This window comes from Camelus bactrianus, chromosome 21 (genome assembly GCF_048773025.1).
Source record: "Camelus bactrianus isolate YW-2024 breed Bactrian camel chromosome 21, ASM4877302v1, whole genome shotgun sequence".
NCBI lineage: Eukaryota > Metazoa > Chordata > Mammalia > Artiodactyla > Camelidae > Camelus > Camelus bactrianus.
The window spans coordinates 12,016,618-12,038,862 of NC_133559.1; the positions used below are offsets into that span (position 1 = coordinate 12,016,618).

Here is a 22,245-nt window from a genome sequence, read left to right on the forward strand (position 1 = left end):
TAATTTGTTAGAATGACTCACGGAACTCAGGAAAACAGGTTACTTACTAGATTATCAGTTTATCACAAAAGGGTGCAACAGCCAGATGGGAGAGATGCATAGAGCAAGATATGTGGGAAAGGGCTTGGAGAATTGATGCCCTCTCCATGTGCGTCACCCTCCCAGCAGCTCCATGTGTTCAACAACTTGGAAGCTCTCTGAACCCCCTAGGTAAGGGATTTTTACAGAGGCTTCATCAAATAGGCATGGTTGATTATTAACTCAATCTCCAGCCCTTCTCCAAAGGATGGCTGGGGGGCAGGGAGGGGCTGAAATTTCCAAGCTTCCAATCATAAAATTCTTTCTGGTGACCAGGCTCTAGCCTGAAGCTAGCCAGGGGCCCACCAAAATTTGCCTTATTAGAACAGAAGATGCTCCTATTATCCAAGAAATTCCAAAGGATTTAGGAGCTCTGTGACAAGAACCAGGTCAAAGACCAAATATTAGAGCAAAAGATGTTCCTGGTGCTTTTCTCTCTCAGGAAATTACAAAGATTTTGGGAGCTCTGGCCAGAGCCTGGAATGAACACCAAAATATATATTTCTTATTATAACATAATACCACAGTACCTACATGGGGGTCTCTCAGACACTTGGCATAATGAGGCTGGGAATCATTATTTTACAAGTCCTAGCACTAACTATTAAACCAGACAGACACCAGCCCCTTCTCCCACTTTTGGGGGAAGGGAGGAGAGGGGTCCATACAGCCATAATTCTCAAGAAAAACAAAAGGTAGGGTCAAACACCTAGTTGCTAGGCTGACCAGCACCTGAGGGGAGGTGGTAAAGGTTGAAGATGCCCTTCAAGTAATTTCAAACTGTCCACTCCTACTGAGAATCACTGAGTCATACTTTTAAAACTCAATTTTCACACTGAAACATGCACAATATTTCAGATATCTTCTAAATCTAGGAAGGTTATATTAGCATAGGCACAATGTTAATTATGAAACTGTCTCTCCTTTCAGAATACTAAAAGTAGTAAAAGTAGTGAAAATTAGAATTCTAGGCAGCCCAGTAATTTTACCTTTTTGGTCTTTCCACTGGTGGCTGTCACCAGGTGCCTCACAGGGAAGCCCAGAGCCATTCAGTACACTTACTGGGCTTGCAAAATCAGGGATGTCATCCATTTGGATTTCTTTTAAAATAAGAACATATTTCTATGTAGTGACTAACTGGTTAATTTTACTTGTAAACCAGGAAATAAAGTGAATAAATAAACGTGATGTGGTAACAAATTTGTTAAATGTTTGGGAAATCAAATCCTAATATCCCATGAGAGGTGGGAATAATCATCATTATACTAATGAGGAAGGAGATGGTGCATTTCATCAAAGTTGGTTATCTCCTTCAACTGCCTAGTTCGACCCTAGGTCCAACTAGCTACAGACATTGATTTCTCTGTTCCCATTAGCTCCCAGGTGATCACCTGCATTCACTCTCCTGCCAACTGGAGAGAGTGAGAGACCAGCGTAGAAGTGGCACATGGTAGAAATGCCAGAAACATTATCTGTTCTCACTTCTCCCCCACCCAAACCCACCTGCACCCTGCGGGATTGTGGCAGGTGGTCATAGGATGAGGAGGTTGTGCCCCCAAAGCCAGGGAAGTGTGAGGCTGCTTCACCCACACGTGGGAGCAGGCAGAGCGGAGGCCAGGTTTGGCCTTGCTGAAGCAGTGGGTAAGGAAAAATCCAACCACATACTCTGGTGAGATGCCTGCTCAGCTCAGCTCCTGCCTGAACAAATGGGACTGAGGAGATGGCAGAGAACAGAATGAGAAGCAGTTGACTTCTATCCAACAGGCAAAGAAAAAAAAAAGCCATTAATTGGGCATAGGGGCCAGCTGGATGCCTGGATAGGGGTGCAACCTGGATGTTCTTGGCTGCTTGATGAAGGCCCAGAACAATGGATATTTTGATGGAACAGTATCTGGAGCTTAGCAGTAAGAAGGGAGAAAAATGGATAACAAAACAAAGACTTGCACTCCAACTGGGAAGTTTGAGAAAGATGCTTTAACCAGCAAAATACAAATGTATAGCTGTAAACCCATTTTACCTTCTGGTACCAGGATTAGCTACAAAATTATGAGGCCCAGTGCAAAATGAAAACGTGAGCCCCCTGTTCAGAAAGCAGCAAGAAAAGTGCTGTTAAAGATAATGAGATATAATACTTTTTCCTTTTTCCTGTAGTCTCTGTCTCTCTCAACTTGTCATGGTGTTTTTTATTTACTGTTTAATGCCATCTATGTGAAGAAAAGTTGAGAATTAAAATAATTAGCATAAATTTTACTCATCATTTATATTGTGCAGTGCCAGTTTTAAGTGTTGACCAAGTGCTCACTACTGCCCATTTTTAATCCTCTGCTTTATCTTAACCTAACTTTAGTCAGGCTTCTCTACTCCCCACAGACCCTTGAACTTTGGAGTGCCCCTGAGATTGAGCGAGTGCTAAAATGTAGACTATGTCCCCTTCACCAGTTTATCCTGAGAATCAGCTGACCAAAAGGAGGCACATTTCCTAGGAAATGGCTCTGATCATGCCATCTGTTCACTATCCCTGGATTCCTCAACTTCCCCTTAAAAGATTCTGCTAAGCTCTGCTTACCTCTCCCTCTGAAAGAAACACCTTTTTCTGTTTGATTTTGAGATGCCTGCAGATTTCTGAGTTTGGAACATTCTATTGCAATAGTCTTTTTGAAAAGTTTTTCCTTAAGTAAGACCAGATTTGTTTTTATCTGATGATGCAAACATAAAAGCGTTTAATTCATATGCTGAATCACTGACATGACACAAACCATACTTCATAGCTCCCACGTGCACATGAATTTTTGCCCCTATCAGAACAGTGGAAATAAACGCTGTACAGAACTAACTCAGATGTTTTTTATTTTACTTCTACCAACAGTTTCTATCTTTAGCTTGCTGATAAGTAATGACTGAAAAGGAAAGGAGCTATGGGTTGTTCTGTCTTTCCCTTTCCTTCTATGTCGTTTTCAGCATAAGTGGTTGGCTAATTCAGGGAAGTAACATAGGGAAAGATAAGAGAGACCAGCATAGGATTCCATGGTCATTCGTTTGTCTTAGAATGTCATTGCCTTTTTGGGTTTGAAGTGAATTCTGCTTTGAAGGGAAAGTGTGGCCTCTGGGCAAGCAATTCAGCTTATTCAGTCACAGAAGCGATGCGCTTACCTTACACTACTCACCTTAAGTCTTTGAAATCTCACTGTAGAGTGGGTCCCTTTGGAATTCTGTGTTTATTGAGCATAGCAAATGTTACATACAAATAAATGGGTGACAATGAAGGCGGACAAAAATGTTGCTGTTACCTGCTCACTGGGCAGGCTCCATTTTTCCATCAGACTCTAGTTACAAAACTCTTGTTCAAAGATTAATTTAAAATTCCAGGGACATTTTCAATGCATCTGTTAAAATTGGTTGAATCATCCCCAATCTTTTTCTAGAAGGTGCTAACCATGTTTCACAACGTAGTTCCCTGGTGGTCTAGTGGCTAGGATTCGGCGCTTTCACCGCCGCGGCCCGGGTTCGATTCCCGGTCAGGGAAGCTAGTTTTGTTTCTGATCACCTGTATTCTATTGTTGCGGTCGCTGCTGCAGTCTCAACCGGTGGAGTCTTTACCCGGGTCCGCTTGCGTGCACCCCACAACTTATCCGGTCCTGAGGTATATACAGCTGTATGAGGTAACAAGGTGACCATGAAGAATTAAAAGTTCCTCTAGGCAGATTCAAACTTGCTTGTGTCTCACCCCACTGGGAATTACCGATTTCTGTGGGTTGTTGTCCCGCACCCTTGAGGTGCGATTAATTTCTCACATAATAACTCACATAAAACAAGCGAGTTATTTCAAATGACTTATAAATTTATTAAGGTTTGACTAGCATAGGCACAGTTTTAGTAATGAATGTAATCCGCCCCCCCGCCCTGCTCCCCAGTTCATTGAAACTCTAAGAGCAGTTACATTCCAGAAATGTAGAGAGCCTAGGTAATTTTACCAGATCCAAGGCCGTTTCTGCTGGTGGCTGCAGCCAGGTGTTCCTGTTGCCCCATTAGGAAGTTGAAACTGTCTATTATGGTCTATTATGCTTCTTCATGTATTTTAGGCATGGAAAACCACACTTCATCCTTTTGGTCCTCTGTAAAAATAAGAACACATTTTTATATGGTAGTTGGTTAGTTAACTTTACCTGCAAGACAGAAATTATAATAAATGTCAAGGATGATCTTATTAAAATGGCAAGTTATATGACAACAGTCCTTGGTTCTCTGGTGATGTCGTACCGCAATTCTCCAAGTTGACTTCCTGGATTACCCAGGAAAACTTTCAGAGGCATGAAGACTTTGCGTGCCACCCCTTAATCTGAGGCTCCCCGAGTTTGGCTCTGTTGGGCAAGAATCTGAAGTTATGTCTTCCTGGTCCCAAATATTGCACGCAAGCAAGCCTTAGCTGTAATAGAGACAGCTGGCATCTCAACAGCAATATCAGGAATCAAACCCAGGCTGCAGTGGTGAAAGTGCCAAGTCCTAACCACTAGATCACCAGGGAATGGCACTGAAGAGCAGCAGGCAGCACCTTCTGGAAAAAGATCATAGGTTCATATGCATGTTAGAAACTTTCAGAAATGTCTGAAGAATGTTTTGAAGTGGTGTGTGTAGTGGTAGTGCGGTGAGTGACACCTGGGTCAAAGGGTAGAATAAAATTTTATTTTATGTATTTATTTTTTTTTTCAGCAGGTAAAACAATTTTATTTCGCAGTTGTCTTTAAAACCACAAAGACACTATGTTCTCCATATAAAAACATTAGTACAGATAGCTATACTTTCTAGAAAATGATTATATAGACCCTCTTAAAGAAAAATGCACCCCATTGTATGGTTTTAGTAAAGTTGCTTGGAAAAAACTCACTTCTGGACTGATTGCTAAAACATACCATTCCACCATTCTGCATCTTTTGGTTCAAAGTATAGATTACTGTCCTCAGTATGTGTTTCTGCATTCTTACATGTTTGATAATCCACATATAGACTGATCTATCATTTAATGTTCCATTGGTTCATCAGCCTTTTCTGCAGGTTCATCAGCAGGTTGAGTAGGCTGTGCCTTTCTCTGTGGTCTTTCTTCAAGACCTTCCAGGAACGGAGAAACATCATCATCATCGTAAATCGTAAACTCTAAGTCTTTACCAACAATTCCAATAGAAACATTCTTTGTAGTTAGGTCCTGTTCTGCAGGAAGTGTCTCCCGTAAGGCACACAGACCATGCTTAACCAGTTCATTCAAATTGCACTCCATAAACTCTGACATATGTCTCTCCAAGTAAGTACGAGCTGATTGAGAACGGGCTCCAATAGACATAGCTCTGCAGTCAAAACAGTTAGCAGACGGACAGGTTTGGAAAATGTCAGGGCCCATATCATCATAATCAGCAATAAGCAGCCCAACACCATATGGTCTCCGGCCATATCGTTGCGTTGGTATGTGGGTTTTCTTCCAATTGGAGATACAAGTCAAGACATAGGAAGAAGTCTGTCAAATACAAATCTGGAATCCAAACACTCCTGGCGCATAAAATTACATAAAAGTCTAGCATCAGCAGTAAGTCCCGCAATGGAAATACCAATATGGTTATCAACATGGGGAATTTTTTCTGATGAGCTGCAAGTTCTGACTGTGCTCTCTTCAATGCTACTAACTGCAAGAGTTTTTGACTTCAGACCAACTGTGGCTGAACCTTGTTTGACAGCTTCCATTGCATATTCAATTTGATGAATCCTGCCCTGAGGGCTCCAAACAGTAACATCATTGTCATATTGGTTGCGAAACATGGTTCCGGCGCCAGCCTGGCTGCGGCCTCCTGCAAACCGGTGGATCAAGGAGCCAGAAAGAAATTTTAATGGTAGAAATATTGAAAGAAAAATTGTGACAAGTCAAGCCAGGAAGATAATTTTTCTTCCAATATTTTTGCCATTGACTCTCTGAATACAGAAGTTTCCCTTCCTTCCTTCCTTCCCTTCCATTTCTAAAGTCTATATGCTTCTCTCCCTTTTATAGTTTCCCCATGATTGACTGAGGAAAAACATGTCCCTTTTTGGCCCTCCCTCCCCACAAAAGGATCACATTCCTGATCTCCTCCAAATATGCCCCTCCCCATTGCAGAGGGAGAAGCATTCAAGGTTAATGGGACAAGCCCACCTGGAGCAGCACCCCTCTTCTAGGCCATGCTCTGTTACTTGGGACCTAGGAATGACTTGCACATATGTCTGAAGTCTGATTAGGCCTCTTCTCACATCAGAATTACTGAGGTGGATTAGACCTCCAGTGTATGCAGGCAAGGATGGATCCACAGGTGGCCAAAGGATGACTGTTTTCAGGGGTTTGAACAAAGCTTGGACATGGGAGGTGAGATGATCTTTCAGTGCAGAAAGGAGCAAATTGAGAGGAGAGGGTCCTCCTTGTGCCACCACACTTAGGCACAGAACTGTGAGGAGTCCCATAATTCTAAATGCAAACCTGGCTCATAGATTCTTGAGAACGTATTTTTGTCAAGGTAGGAAGAAAGATCTTATTTTATTTTACTGTTTATTAGCTTAATTTATAAGTTTTAAATATTTAGACATGTGGTTTGTAGGCCTCCATTTTTACTTGTTCCTGCAGCTGCAAATATTAGGGCACACCAACTTCTGACTTTCCAGGCCCACCCATGGATCAAGCTGTCAGCCCCTTACCCTGCACACTTGGATCTAAAGTCAGTCTCTCCCAAATTGAGTCATCATTCTCCACTCCCCTAACCAGGAACCTTTTCCTGGGTCCCACCTCTGGTGAATCACAACATCCTTGGAAATAAGCTCAGAACCTTTCCTACCCACCACATCCATTAAGCATCAAGTCCAGTGAGGTCAATGCTGAGTTCTTTAGGGAATGTTTTCACTTCAGCAGCTACCATGTAGTTTGAATGTATAGGGCTAACAGGTATGCATTTTCCTCTTAAGATTGTATTCACTATCATGTTTTCAATTTTTAAAAAGATTCCTTTAACTTGAGATTTCCTACTAGAAGTTAATGAAAGGAAGGAGGAAAAGGGGGCCTGTAAAGTTTCTTGGATGTTGAACTGGATGAATGACATTAGTCAGGATTTCCTAGAAACAGAACCAGTAGAAGATCTATATTGAGATCAGCAGGAGATCTATACCTATATTGAGAGAGAGAGATTTATTACAAATAATTGGCTCATGTAATTATGGAGTTCTAAGATCTGCAGCATGAGTTGGCAAGTTGGAGACCCAGGAGAGCTGATTGTTTGGTTCCATTTGGAGTCTGAAGGCTTGTGAAATGAGAGCTACTGGTGTAGTTCAAATCCAAAGACCAAGGCCAACAGGCTCCAGATCAGGGAACAGCTGATGTTCCAGTCCAAGTCTGATGGCAAGAAAATGCCAATTCCCAGTTTGAAAGTAGTAAGGCAGGAGCAGTTCTCTCTTACTAGGGGAAGGGCAGTCTTTTTGATTTATTCGGTCATTCGACAGATTGCATGAGGCGTACCCACACTAGGGAGAGCAGTCTGCTTTACTCAGTCTACTGATTTAAATGTTAATCCCATGCGAAAAACAACCTTGCAGAAACACTTGAAATAACATTTAACCAAATATCTGGAACCCAATGACCCAGTCAAGTCGGCATGTAAAAACCATCACAGATGGTGACACCTTATACTAAGCACATAGAAGAGAGAACTGCCTTGGTTGGGCTTTAGTTTAGGATAATTGCTTTTTCAGAGTACTTTTGTTTTTGCCCGATCTAGATGTCGTGCAAAGATGTTTTCATCTGGTTACATAAGAGGGATGAATTAAGAGAGAGAGTCTCTTCTGGTAGAGAAGCAGCAGGGCTGGGGAATAGTAGGCTAAAAACACACTGGGATAACTTGAACCACCAGTATATTGATTTACAGTTAAATCTGCTGACCATTGGACTTCAGGGACCAAGCTGAGTTTTTTTTTAAAGTGAAATTGACATAACATAAACTAACCATTTTAAAGCAAACAATTCAGTGGCATCTAATACATTCTTAAGGTCGTGTAACCACCACCTCCATCTAGTTCCAAAAATATTTTCATCATCCCAAAATAAAATGCCACATTCATTAAGCAATTACTCCCCAATATTCTCTTCTCCCAGTCCCTAGAAGCCATCAATCTGCTTTCTGTTCCTTTGGACTTACTATTTTAGATATTTCATATAAATGGAATCAAATGTTATGTGACATTTTGTGTCTGGCTTCTTTCACTTCTTTAGGGAATTCATTTATGTTGCAGCATGTATCAGTACTTCATTTGTTTTTATGGCTGAGTAATATCCCATCATATGTATTTACCACATTTTGTGTATCCACTCATCCACTGATGGACATTTGGGTTGTTTCCACCTTTCAGCTGGAGTGAATAGTGCTGCTATGAACATTCATGTACAAATACTTGTTTGAATATCTGTTTTTAATTCTTTGGGGTATAAACCTAGTAATGGAATTGCTGGTTCATTTATATTCCCACCAGCATTGTATAGTGGTTCCAATTCCTCCAGATCTCTGCCAATACTTTTTATTTTCTATTGTTGCTTTTTAAAAAAATTATAGCCATCCTAGTGGGTATTAAGATACTGCTACATATGTATTAGAATGACTAAAATTTAAAAGATTCACAATATCAAACAAAAAAAGAGGATTTACTGTATGATTCTATTTATGTAAAACTCTAGAAAATGCCAACTAATCTCTGGTGACAATAAGCAGATCAGAATTCGCTTGTGATGTGCTGGTCAGTGGAGGCGTGAGGCAGTAAGGGGCAGAAGGGAGGAATACAAAGGGTTATAAGGAGACTCCTGGGGGTGATAGATACGTTCATTATCTTGATTGTAATGATGGTTTCACTGGTGTATACATATATCAAAACTTAATATTGTACATTTAAAAATGGGCATATTGTTGTATGTCAGATAATAAACTATTAGAAAAAGAATACAGCTTCTGGAACAATTTTGTACATATCTTTTGAATAATGTATATACACACACATTTCTGTTAGGTAAATACCTAGGAACAAAATTACTGGAACATGTGTGCACATGTACAGCTTTAGTAGGTATTGCCAAACAGCTTTCCTAAGCAGTTGTAACAACTTACATTCCCATGATCAGCATACCACTTTCCACCCAGTAATAGTTCCAATTGTTCCATAGCTTCCCTCCAAAATTTGAGGGAAGAATATATTCATAGATTATACAACTCTTAATTCTGCAACTGGCCAAGAGACTATGGTTGGCATTCATAGCTTTCTTCTTCACCACCCAGCATTTTAGTTGGTCATAGTCCTTTACATGTAGAGTCCCCAAAATTATCATTCCTGAAGGATCTGAATCCTGCCTGAATTGAGTTTCTATGGTTTTCCATTAGTGCTTACCACTGGAGATGAAGATACTAAGGGGTGCCTCTAGAGAATCCTCTGGATTCAAGATATACTCATCCTTTTCTTTCTGGGTACCACAAATTCTATTTCTCTTTGACTACCATGATCAATTACTCCAGACAACTTAGTAATCTCCTTTATTGCTTGATGATTCAGTTAAATGAAGAGCTCCATTATCGTCAGGTATCAGTTGAAACTGATACCACTTACCCCTTTACCCACAGTTCAGCAGAACTATGATGGTGTGTTTTCTTCTGGAAACATTTCACACCTGAATATTAGGAACTCAACTATCAGAACCAAAAGTAGGAATGGGAAGCAAAACCTTAAATTATTTCATATGCATTCTATTTTTCATTGGCTCTTGAATCGAAGTCTAGGGAAATAGTTTACAGCTGGCTAAACTAAAATCACATATTAAAGTAGGAAACACCCCACTTTGTCTTCTTTAGAGGAAAGTAGGTTTCTGACCTCATCCATACTCACATTCCCATTCCCCAAGCTTTGGGATCCACAAAATAAGAAAATTCTACTGCCACTGGCTTTGATCTGGGAATCAGTTATTCCCTTCATTTGTTTCCCTTAATAGGGAATTTTAAATTTATTGGTGTTACAGATTTTTAGTTTTCTTGTTTCAGTGTAGGATAACTTTTATATTGTATTGTTTTAAAAATATTTTACTATGTGGTTTATGTTTTCTTTAATTTGTTTCCTTTCTGTTAATTCAAAGGTTTAGCATCTCTTTTTATTTCATCCAGTAGTTATGTATAAAATTATGATACCATATAGATCTTTAACTCTCTATATTTTCCTACAGTATAGGAATCTCTGACAGAGATTCTCTTCTTGACAAACTTTGGTCAGGCTCTTTTAAGTCTTCTTAACTAGACTTCAACCTTGGACTTTTGTTTTCATCCTTGTCAGGCCTGTATTGCCCAGTTTTAGCAAGAATTCTCCTAAGTCAATTTAGAGAGAATCCCTTACTTTTGATATGTGATCACCCTGGCCAGCTTTCAGCAAGGATCCGTTTAAGTCTGTTTAGACAGAATCCCCCCCTCCCTTACCCCTGATATTTCCTCTTAGTACTTTTATATACACTAATGCCCACCCTGCTCCTTGTCTGTAAGTCTCTACTTGTTGGAATTGAGCCCAGTTCTATACTGAGGTCTCTTTTCCCTTGCTGCCATAGCTTTTGAAATAAAATACATTTTTGCTTCTCTAACCACTGTCCAGCTCTGGTTCTTCTTTGACACTTCCACACCTGAAGTGTGAGGAAGTTAACACACTTCCACTTTCTGCAGGGCTCCTCTCTTTCCCCATCATACTTTTAGCTTTAATATGATGGTAATTATATTAGTTTCTTAGGTCTGCTATAATTAAGTACTACAAACTGGGAGGCTTAAAACTGTAGAAATGTATTCTCTCAAAGTTCTGGAGACCAGAAGCCCAAAATCAAGGTGTTGGCAGGGTTGTGATCTCTCTGAAACCCATAGAAGATAATCTCTTTGGCTCTCCCTGACTTCCCTGCAACCCTTGGTGTTCCTTGACTTATGGCTGCAACATTCCAATCTCTGCCTCTGTCTTTACAGAGCTTTCTTCCCTGTATCTCCATATGTCCTTTCTCCTTATAAGGACAATAGTCATTGGATTTAGGGTTCACCTTAATCAAGATGACCTTGTCTTAACTTAATTACATCTATAAAGACCCTGTTTCCAAATAAGGCCACATTCATATGTACTAGCAGTTAAGACTTGGATGTATATTTTGGGGGGACACAATTCATTTTAGTACAATAATAATAGTAAATTTTATTTTTTTAAGTTTTTTCTCTTTTATCATGTTTAAAATATACACACTGACAGTTGGCAATGAAAAGTGAGGTAATCACTGTACTTATCCTCATTTACTCTCTTGATCTGCTAAACTTAAATGAAATGAAATTATTATAAATATAAATCTATAAGTGACATAAATACACAGTATAAGGAAGACTTTTAAAAGACAACCCAAATGTTCCCTGTACCCTAATATAGAATATAATTTTACCAGTACCTTTGAAATCCTCTCTTTTATTCTCACCAAATGATTCCCCTCATTTCCCCCAGAGATAACTACTATACCTATATTTTTTCTCTTTCTCACTGTGCTTGATTGGCTTTTAAACAGGTTATATTAACTGCCTGTAATTAAATGGTAAGTACTCCCCTTTTTTTAGTCTCTCAGAGATTTTGTGGTAAATGGAAGTTCTGCTTCTTGAATGGTTGGTAGAAATTATATCTGAATCCTGACTCACAGAGTCCATGAGCATAAAACAGTGGATACTGCTTTATGCCATTACATTTAGGGTGGTTTTTATATGCAACAATAGATAATCACTTATTAAAGTAGGAAATGCCCCCTACTTTGTCAGAAAGTGAGATGCTACCATAACAATAACTAAAACAGGGGGTGCTATTTCAAGGACTCAGGGCTGGCAGCCAAAATCCTGACAGGCCTCAGGAAGGCTGGTAGTGATGGCCTGAAGTTAAATGAAGAATATATTATTGAAAACCAGATAAAGAGGGACCCTTGTTTTGTAGTGTTAGAAAGCACATCAGCACAGTTGTCTACAATAATGTGGAAAATAGAAAATGTACCTAATGAATTCAGTGACCTAGCTAAGTAATTTCCCATGTAGAGTACTGAAAGAACTGCTTGGATTTTTCTAATGTCTGTAGGGGACCAGAATATGCCACCCCTAAATATACCACTTTGGCACAAGGATTATTTTGAGTTGGAAGCAAATGAGAATCAACAGGTGCAGAAAGAAGCCTTCTCAGAGCTTCCTTATCTGATGGAAAGCAGAAACTTCTGAAAAATAAAGGCTGCCATAAAACCCCTCTCCCAGGGAAGTTTTATGACCATGAAGACCAAGTCAGTGCCAAGACAGAGTTGTACAAACAAACGTTACTCCATTAGCTCCCCTGATCACCTTCCCACAGTTTTCTGTCATGTCATTCCTCTACAAATTTATTTTCCTTTTGTTAAGGTGCTATATTAGCCCAAGTTGTAACCACTCCTTTGAGTTACACATCATGAGATTTCTCACGCATGATGTGTGTGCATGCACTAATAAAATGGTTTTCTCTTGTTAATCTGTTTTTTATTAGTGTACTTTTATAGCAGCCCTGTTGAAGCATCTAAGTGGTTACAAGGAAAAAAGAACTTTTTTTCTTCCCCTCTCCTGCTTATCACAAAACATTAGAAAACAGAGATGAACTAGAGAACTAACTGCTCCATTTCCAAGTTTAGAGGAAGTGTAAAAGCTTGGGAGAGTTTCCATCCTGCAAATGTTTCTCATTTTAAGACTCTTAAGGGCACTGGCTTCCAGCAACCTCACTAGAAGCCCGAAGTTAAAGAAAAAAAAAAGGCTTATTTCAAAGAGATTTGTGAGTGTGGCTTTGACCTAATAAGTGGAATATATATTGGTGTATAAGAAATTCTCCCAGCTTTTTAAGGACATGTATTAGCTTGAACTTAAAGAGATAGAGATAGTATAAAATTAAAAAAAGACTTTGGACCTCCAAACTTCCATGGGCAGGAAGCAGGCTAGGAAAAAAAAAAAGCACAAACATTAGCTGCAAACACATGCTATTCTTATGGAGGAGTAAGGATAACTCAGGAGGTGGAATTGAGAGCCAGAGACTCATTCCCAGTGAGAAGTCGTGGGCCTTAAGAAACTGGCAGCATGCACCTGTCTGGATGTCAGAATTGCTATGGACCAGTGATTGCTGTGTGCCTCCAATTTCCCCCTTTTGAATGGGAATGTCCATAGCAGTTAACCCAAGCCTGACCCAACACTTTATGTTGGATATGTGAAAGGGCGGGGAGGGGGCAAATAACTTGTTCTTCTACTCAGAAGTCTTTTAATCAAGAAGAAACAACCCAAGGAGCCTCATCTGTACCAGGAACAACCCAGAAATTAGGTAAGTAGCTTGTGAAGAGATGGAGAATGTGATGTTCTGGGGGCAAAGGAAGGGTGTTCTCTGGCTCAAAGGACAGCGTTTCTGAGTGGACTGAACCATCAAGCTTTAACCTACAGTGGAAAGCCTAACCCATTACACTATAGAGATCAAGTAGAGGCCATTTATAGGCAGTTCCTGTTGCATCATTTGTGGTCAAACACTGGAGTGTACCCTGGGCTAACTGCAAGGCCCCAGCTCTCACTTGAGGGAGCTCGACTCTCTGCAGCCAAGGACCCTGCTCTGTTATCCTGAACCTGAAAACTTAGAAGCATGGCAGATTTGGGAAATTCCAAAAGTCAATTTCCTTCAGCCAAAATAGGGCAAGTGCATATCATAACCTTATGGCCTTCATAGCTTTGTAAATGGAAGAAAAAGAGGAAGAATTAGGGATTATGGAGCTCCATTTGTACTGGAAATTCCCCAAGGAGTACAATCAGTTCACACTATTCTCATTGTCAGGAATTCCAGAAAATAGATTATGAGCTGAATAACTATGGTAACTGTATCTGTTAATTTGTAGCTCCTTGCACAGTGGATGGTACACAACAGCTGCTAATATATGTTTGATAAATGAATGAATGCACGCATGAATAAATAGATGAATAACAGGTACATATTCAGAGACCAGGGACAAGGCAGGATTTTGTGTTTTTCTAAAAGCCTTTTGGAAGACCAGCCAATTGTAAGAAAATTTGATTTAGCCAACAGTTTCCCCTCCATGGTCTTCCTTTCCTGACACCAGAGCTAAGAAGGATACCTGAGAGGATGAAAAGTCAGCTTTGGCTGAGGGGAAAGGTCAGGTCACTGGAGTTCCTGGTGTGGGAACAAACACAGACTGGGGTCTTGGGCTACACATTCCTCATAACTATACTAGGATTTCTCAAGCTAACATGGTCTACACCCCAGGGGACTTGGCAGTGGGTTAACAGGAAGGGAAGCTAGAAAAGTTAAAATGGGAAGAACTTGATGACAAATGGATTTGCTGGGTGAGTGAAAGCAAACTCAATGAAGTCCCCTTCCTGTCTAGTTTGTTTCTCTAAAGGGATGGCATTGCCATTCACTGAAAGAGGGAACACTGGGAGTAGGGAAAGGATAGACTCACTTTGGGAAAGGATAGGCCAAGGGGTTATGTGGAGCAGGCAGGTAGATTCATGGATGGGTTTAGAACTGAGAAATACTGGAGACAAAAATTTGAGAGTTGTCTATGTAACTGCAGACACAAGAGTGGTGAGATCACCTAAAGAGAGTGTAAAATGAAACAAGAAGAGTTGGGGCCTAAGCCAAATATACTTCAATAAAAATAAATTTAAAAAAAAGAAGAGATGGGATCAAGGGAAAATCTCTAAAGCATTATTTCCAGGACCTTTACTTCAGCTCTGTGTTTAAGAGCAGTGTCCAATTATAAGTGACTAGCTGAATAAATTAGAGCACATTAATGCATGAAATACTGGGCTGCCCTTTAAAACTGGCCAGAGATCATTCTCTTTTTCTGGCTGTTAGGATCTGCTGTTAGAATTAACTGAATGGCAAAGAGCCTTGGCTGTTTTGTGTAGTAGCAGCCCCCCTACTTGTAACAGCCCACTGGCTATGAGATTCCGCAGGAAAGAAACTCAAAGGATTTGCTTCTGAAAAAAAAGTACAAGAATCTTTAGTTTGCCCATAGATGACTCCCGTATAAATCAGATGTGGGAAGCTGGGAAACGTCTTTCACTAGAAAAATAACTCACAGAAATTTTATTTTGCGAGGGGGAGGTAATTAGGTTTACTTGTTTTTAGAAGATGTACTGGGGATTGAACGCAGGACCTCGTGCATGCTAACCATGCACTCTATCACTTGAGCTATACTCTCCCCTCTGTAGAGCTTTGGATTAGAAAGGTTTCTAAGAGGAAAGATTGAGAAAAAGGGAGCTGACACATCAGGAAGAGAATCTTTAGTGATCATGACTCAAAACTGCAAACCTCAGTTGGGGAGGGAGAAATGGGTAAATAGGTTAACTGTATGGTGAGGGGTGGAAGCTAAATTTTTGTCAGTGAGCATGTTGTAGTGCATACAGAAGGAGAAATACATTGTACACATTCAACTTATTTAATGTTATTATATAATGTTATGACCCACTATTGCATCAAAAGACCCAAGATAAGATATAAACGCCCCTGGGTGGGATTGAATCACCAACATTTCAGTTAACAGCCAAATGCGCTAACTAATAGCACCACAGAAACCATGCAATTTCTGTGGTTCAGGCAGGTTGTATTCATAGATCTTCAATCAAACACCACTGCCCACCCCCGAACTCCCCGTTCTTCAGTTGAGATTCCAACTTTTACACCTTCACCTTGCAAGTAGGTCTGAGTTGTGTGATACTAAAAACTAAAACAATGAATTATCCCAGAAGTGCGACACTCACTTCCTTTCTTCCCAGTCCTTAGCACCAGAGGAAAGTGACTGCTTCTTTCTCCCAAAGTTGAGACCCAGACACGAGTAAAACCAAATTCACTACTTGAGGGAAGTGAGAATGGCTTGAGGGAATGGAGAATGGGGCAGGGATTGTTGTTGTGGAAATAGTTCTCTGCTAATTTGAACTAATGATCCCTGCTGGAGAGTCAGGCTGATGTCTTTATTTCAGTAAACTTTCTGAATTTTAAACCCAGATGCTGAGCAACATCTGGAGACCTGAGAGACAGAGTAGGTTAAGCACCACCACCCCATGCCCCTCCCCACGGCCATGGTTTGCTATAGCGAATCACTAATTTTTAATGAGTACCAATAATACATTTTACTGTGAAATATGAAACCCACGTGGAAGTTACTTTGAATCAAGAAAATCAGTTTTAGTAATGAACATGGTTTTCCTGGATACTTTGGAATTCTAAAAGCAGTTAAATTTTCAGAATTCTGTGCTGCCTGGGCAATTTTAGAAAAACTGCAGATATTTCTACTATTGCAGCCTGCCATTAAGAAGTTCCTTAATAAAGAAACCCAGACAGTCCCTATACTTACTTAAGGTCTGCAAAAGCCTACTTATAGATTATTAATTATTTAATAATCATTAGGATTATAATATTAACATGTTAGTATTATAATATTAATCATATAATTAATTATAGAATGAAATAAGTAATTAATATATTACTATTAATATAAACTGTTATATTAATACCAATTATTTATTAATTGGGTGTTAATTTACTTACATATTCATATGGCTAGTCTTTCTAGAAAAAAATTTAGTTGACAATGTGTATAGAATCAGATCAGAAATGATATTCATGAAATGCAAAATAATAGGACATCATTTCCAGGATAGGACATAAACCAGATACAACTGGAAAATACCACATCATCCAAAGAAAAAAGTTGAGGTAATTCAAAAGATTTTTCTAAAAATTCAACAAAAAATTTTGCTACAAGTACAAGAGTGATATAGGAAGTCACGCACTGGAGACTGGAGTGACTTTTTTTTCCTTCATTTTTTTTTTTTTTTTTTACAAGGGACTGATGGTCAACGTCTTAAGAATTAGGAAAAATTCCCAGCAGCTAAAGAGCATAAAGGAAGAAAGGAATTTAAAGTGAAAAACCCACTGTAAAAAAAGGTAACAGCCAAGAAAAATACTACACGGAGATGATAGGAGCTTGAAACTGAACTAGATGAACTTCAAGACAAGGAGAAATCCATTTCAAATATAGTGATGAAGAAGAGATATACAGTGGAGTGAAAATAGTTTTTTTAAAAAGTGGGAAGTTCTTGTGAAAAAAATCCATCAAATATAGGCAAGGTGGAAAAGAGGAGAACAAAAGTCAAGGGAAAATGGGTAAAAGCGGTTATGTGAGAAACTTCAAAAAGGAATATAATTACTACAAAGGTACAGAGAAAATGAAAAAGGAGACTGAGTCCACAATTTACTCTTGAGACCAACACTAGAAGAAGATACACAGAGAAGAGGAGAAAGGGGTGAAATTAAGTTGGGTACATAACACCATGTTAGGATGCGAAATTATTACAACTCATATCTGGGTAAGGGGTGTCAGTGTGACTGCGCGTTTGCTGGTGATCGAGGGGAGGTAAAATGGGTAACATACTTCCTATTCTGTAACAGGACTGAGAGTACCGGTAATGCAATCCGAATACCATGTTGGCTGGTAGTCCACCCTGCCACGCATCTGTCTCCACACCCTCCCACTTGCATAGCTAAAGTTTCCCGGGCGGCATCCGGTTTCTGCCTGCTTTCTCACCTCCACTGCCCTTTCGACCAACTACAAGCACGTGGCCAGGTTCCTTTTCACACCTCCGCCTCCCGGCAGCCTGTCTGCTCCCCTGCGCGGTTCAAGACCCCCGCGTCCTTGAAGGCCAACGACAGGCCCACGGGCTTCGAGGGCGGCCCAGGAGCTGGCACGCAGCAGGTAAGCCATCGGGACTGGTCGCTGGCTTGAAAGGAGACGTAAGGGACGGCCAGTCCCGGCAAGTGGCCCAACTTGGAGACGGAGGGCCCTCTCCCGCGCCTTCCGCTTTCCGTCGACGCGGCCACCAGTGATGCCGCCAACCACCACCACCGCCGCCGCCGCCACAACCTGCAGCGCCATCGCCAGCACCCTGTCCACCACGGCCACCAGCACCGTCACCAGCAGCACCAGCAGCACCACCAGCACAAGCAGCAGCACCACCGCCTGAGCTGGGAAGAGAGGGTGGCTTGTCAGCCGCGAGGATTGTGGTGGCGGAAGCAGTGCCGCTTGAGAGTCCAAGCACGCTCGTGGCCACGGCTGCGCCGGCCAGTCGTGTTTGGGGCTGGGGCAAGCGTCGGAGCAGGAGTCGTCGCCGAAGGCCTCGAGTGGGTGGGCGCGCGAGGCCGAAAGTTTTGGCGGGGCACGAGGGTGGAGGTTGCACGCCAGGGCCTGGGGCTGCAGGTGGAGGGTACCGGGTGGCTCTTGTCGGGGCGCTGAGGTCACGGGGCGGGGGAGAAGGAGCGGACGAGTTGGCTTGGTGCGTGGGCTAAAAGGGGGGTGGTGGTGGGGTGGGGGCGGAGTGTTTGTGGACGCGCTGGGGAGGTTGGTAGGCGGAGAGGAAGAAGAAATGCTTCCCTGACCGGGAATCGAACCCGGGCCGCGGCGGTGAGAGCGCCGAATCCTAACCACTAGACCACCAGGGAGCGTCGGGCTCCGCGTCTGGCCTGCCTCTGCTCGACCCAGCCACTGGGCGCTGCCTTGGCGCCAAGGCCCGGCCTTTCCACGTCCAGCCGCCCTCCGCCCCTGGCAAGCCACGTGCCCTAGCGTTCTTCCTGCTTGCTGGCACCCTCAAAACACTGCGCGCCTCCTTCCCGCACACGCGCGAGAAGCCGCAGGCCACCTAGCTCCCTCTTTTCTGCGCCCAGCTCCCGGCTCTCCCTCACGGGCCCCGGGCGGGAGGGCCGGCCGTGGAGCTCGGCAAAAGATGGGCCCGCTGCGTTGGCCGGGAATCGAACCCGGGTCAACTGCTTGGAAGGCAGCTATGCTCACCACTATACCACCAACGCTGCACAGCCCGGGCCGCCCCGACACGCCGGCCCCGGGCTCGCCGGAGCGCGGTCTCGCCGCCGCCGCCGCCGCTGCCCCTGCGGCGGCCGGGCGCAGCCCGGCCCCGACGCCCCGTCCGCCAGCAGCTCTGCGCTGCGTCAGGCGCCACCGTCGGCCGCCCCGGGCGCCTCAACCGCTCCAGCCCTACGCAGCTGCCCTCGCCCCCGGCCCGAACGCTTCTGGGGCGGGGGGCGGGGTGGGGGCGCGCTGTCGCTGCCTTGCTGCTGCCGGGCCCTCGGCTGCACGCCGCGGCCCGCCCCCCTCCGCGGGCACGCCACCTCTGGTTCCCCGCTCGCCAAAGCCCTTCTCCAACGGCTGTTGGGCGAGGCCACTCCCCGGCACCGAAAGGGGACGGGACTCATCCGCCCCACACCCGTCCCGGCAGCCGTGAAGCTGTGCAGGTGTGCGTCGCGTCGCAAGGAGCCCACTGCGGCAGCCACTGTGGGCGGGCCGCAATGTCGCCGGGCGCTTGTGGGGTCGAGAGGAGGCCCTCGCTCGGCCGTGGCGCCCGAGCGCCCGGCGAGGAGGACGGGCAAGGGGTTGCAGGGGTGGAGGGCTGGAGGCGGTCGAGGGTGGGCAGGCCCCGCTGGAGGGCGGAGGGACGAGAAGAAGGGCCGTTGGGGCCAGGCGGCTGGACAGAGAGCGGCGCCAGCCACCAAAAAGGGGCGTGTGGCCTCCCCGTCGGGGAATCGAACCCCGGTCTCCCGCGTGACAGGCGGGGATACTCACCACTATACTAACGAGGACGGCGGCGGCCACACGGGCGCCCGACTGCTCTCCGGCTGCCTGCAGACGCCTACCCCCTGCCCTCGGCCCTCTGCCCACCACGGGCGCCCGCCACGTGCCCGACCCGACCCGACCTGACCCGACACCACACCAAACGCGTCATGCAAGGAGGCAGCCCGGGACCCCGCCAGGGACACGGATCCGCGTGGCGCTGGAAACTCCCAGTGCGCGCTGCCTATAGCCCCCGACGCCAGGATCGCGCCGTGAGGAGGGGGGCCCGAGGGGGCCGGAGAGCTCAAGCAAGGCTGTGAGGAGGAGGTGGGCGCTCGCCGTGCCACGTCCCGGGAGAAGAGGCGGAGGGGTGGGCGCGGCCGGCGGCAGAAGCTGGCCGGACGCGGCACACGGCTGGGTCCCGGGCCAGGGGTGGGCGAGGGGGCGGCGGCGGCGGAGCCGGGCGCGACGGCTGGCCTCGCTGCCCCGTTGGCCGGCGCGCGCCCGGTCCGTCGCGCAGCCGGACGGCCGCCCCCTGGCGCAGAGCACCGCGTCGGGCCAAGGGCATCGGTGTCCGCGTCGCGTCGGGTCCCAGCCAGCCGAGCGGCGACGCGCCCAGGCCCGCCGTCAGGATGGCCGAGCGGTCTAAGGCGCTGCGTTCAGGTCGCAGTCTCCCCTGGAGGCGTGGGTTCGAATCCCACTCCTGACAAGCCAGCCTTTTTTGGCCCGCCCAACAAATGCTGCACCCGGCCCGTCCCGGGCCTGGACAACACCCTACCGCCTCACACTCCGTTCCTGCCTCACACTCTTGCCAGCTCCCCAGACTCCGGCCCCCTCGACGCGACACCCACACGACGCCTCTCACACGCAGGACCTCCTCAGCCACAGCTGCTCTTCCTGCCCAGTCCTGTGCGCCGGCCTCACGGAAACAGCCCAGGGGGAACCCTCTGGAAACTGCCGTTCAGGACACACGCCCTCCTCGCCTTCGCAGTGCAGGCCTTCGCGGCACTTCTTTCACCCACCTTGGCGCCACAGCGCATGTACACGCGAGAAGCCGCTGCCCCGGCCGGACCCAGCCACACCCCGGCGCGCTCCCTCAGACGGCTGCCCACGAGCCAGCAGCCACTCTGCCAAAGTGCTCCTCCTCACGACCAACGCACCGGAGCGGGACCCTTCGGGAGAGCGGCCGGCAGGAGCGCAGAAGCCAGGCTCAGACAGCGCTGGTCATTGGCGCGGCGGCGCTCCCAGGCGCCCATGTCCCACACTCGCTGTCTCCTCACAGCCCGAGCTCCCATCCCCTCTCCAGCCTGCTGCCCGCCAACGCCCGGCACGAGCGAGAAAGCCAGGCGCCAGAGGGACTTTGGGCCAGGGCCGGCGGTCGCTGTGAGGAGCGTCGGAGCTCAGCCGCACCTGCCACGCGTCGCCTGCCCTGACTGGAATTCGGGCGCAGGCCAGGCTGGGTCCGGTTCCTGGCTTCCTCCGGCGACACTGACAGTCTGTCGGCGGCCCTGGACGGCAGATTCGGAAGCGCAGGTTGGGCCGAGTCCGCCTCCGTCCCTGCGTCCCTCCTTCCCTCCGACCGCGCCTCGCCCTGGGGGTCCTCCCCGTTCCCCCGGAGCCTCTTCTTCAGGTCACTCACCGCCTCCTGCTCACATGGAGCGGATGTCCATGGGCGAGCAGCGAACCACCAGTGTCTGGCGGTTGGCGGCGAGCGCCGCTGGGGCGGCGTCGGGCGGCGGCGGCCATCGGTGCATGGGTGGTTCAGTGGTAGAATTCTCGCCTGCCACGCGGGAGGCCCGGGTTCGATTCCCGGCCCATGCAGCGACCCAGTCCCCTTTTGGTCCCACAGCCCACAGCGGAGCTAGGCTTCCCCTCTCCCACGCTCAAGGCACCTGTCCTACCACAGCATGCTCCCACCCGCAGCCCACCGCCACACCTTCCCTCTCCTGTCCTGCCCACGCCGGCGCCCCCTACCCTCCGTGGGACGAAAACCCCAACCCCGAGAGCCAAGCCTCCGTGACCTGACGCCTTGCGGGCTCAGCCACTCTCGCGCCCACACACCTTCCTTGTCCCTTTTCTCTTTCTTACCCTGATCCCGCTGGGGTCACACGGTGCACTGGAAGGAATACCCTACACTGGCACCCGCTCGCCCCACCTCTTCACGTTTCACCGCGCTTCCCCGCTCTCTGCCTCACTCTCCCCACACTCGGAAAGTTACACAGTGTTTGCTCAACCAGGAACCGAAAAGCTGCCGCCCCTGGGAGGGCTACATTGCACTCCCCAGGAGTGTCCCCAAAGCGTTATCCTGCATGAGGAATTCCAAAGAGGAATTCCACAATATCAGGGCAGAGTGCACTCTATGTTCACTTTACGTCCCTCAGCCGAAATATTTTTCGAACACCCGCCCGCTCCCCCACCACTAAAACCACCATCACCACCAACACCCCAACAACAAACACCACCCCCTC

General features: G+C 45.8%; 6 non-coding genes and 1 pseudogene across 6 annotated transcripts; 3 read left to right on the forward strand and 4 right to left on the reverse strand.

Moving 5' to 3' along the window:
* The first annotated feature begins 3,529 nt into the window (after positions 1 to 3,529).
* Positions 3,530 to 3,601, forward strand: TRNAE-UUC (transfer RNA glutamic acid (anticodon UUC)). The gene has a single exon. It is a non-coding gene; the product is annotated as a tRNA-Glu (tRNA).
* Positions 3,602 to 4,758: 1,157 nt separating this feature from the next.
* Positions 4,759 to 5,955, reverse strand: LOC105069561 (proteasome subunit alpha type-1 pseudogene; annotated as a pseudogene).
* Positions 5,956 to 18,585: 12,630 nt separating this feature from the next.
* Positions 18,586 to 18,657, reverse strand: TRNAE-CUC (transfer RNA glutamic acid (anticodon CUC)). The gene has a single exon. It is a non-coding gene; the product is annotated as a tRNA-Glu (tRNA).
* A 291-nt stretch (positions 18,658 to 18,948) lies between these two features.
* TRNAG-UCC (transfer RNA glycine (anticodon UCC)) lies at positions 18,949 to 19,020 on the reverse strand. The gene has a single exon. It is a non-coding gene; the product is annotated as a tRNA-Gly (tRNA).
* A 714-nt stretch (positions 19,021 to 19,734) lies between these two features.
* TRNAD-GUC (transfer RNA aspartic acid (anticodon GUC)) lies at positions 19,735 to 19,806 on the reverse strand. Its single transcript has one exon. It is a non-coding gene; the product is annotated as a tRNA-Asp (tRNA).
* A 597-nt stretch (positions 19,807 to 20,403) lies between these two features.
* TRNAL-CAG (transfer RNA leucine (anticodon CAG)) lies at positions 20,404 to 20,486 on the forward strand. The gene has a single exon. It is a non-coding gene; the product is annotated as a tRNA-Leu (tRNA).
* A 1,041-nt stretch (positions 20,487 to 21,527) lies between these two features.
* TRNAG-GCC (transfer RNA glycine (anticodon GCC)) lies at positions 21,528 to 21,598 on the forward strand. The gene has a single exon. It is a non-coding gene; the product is annotated as a tRNA-Gly (tRNA).
* Positions 21,599 to 22,245: the final 647 nt, after the last annotated feature.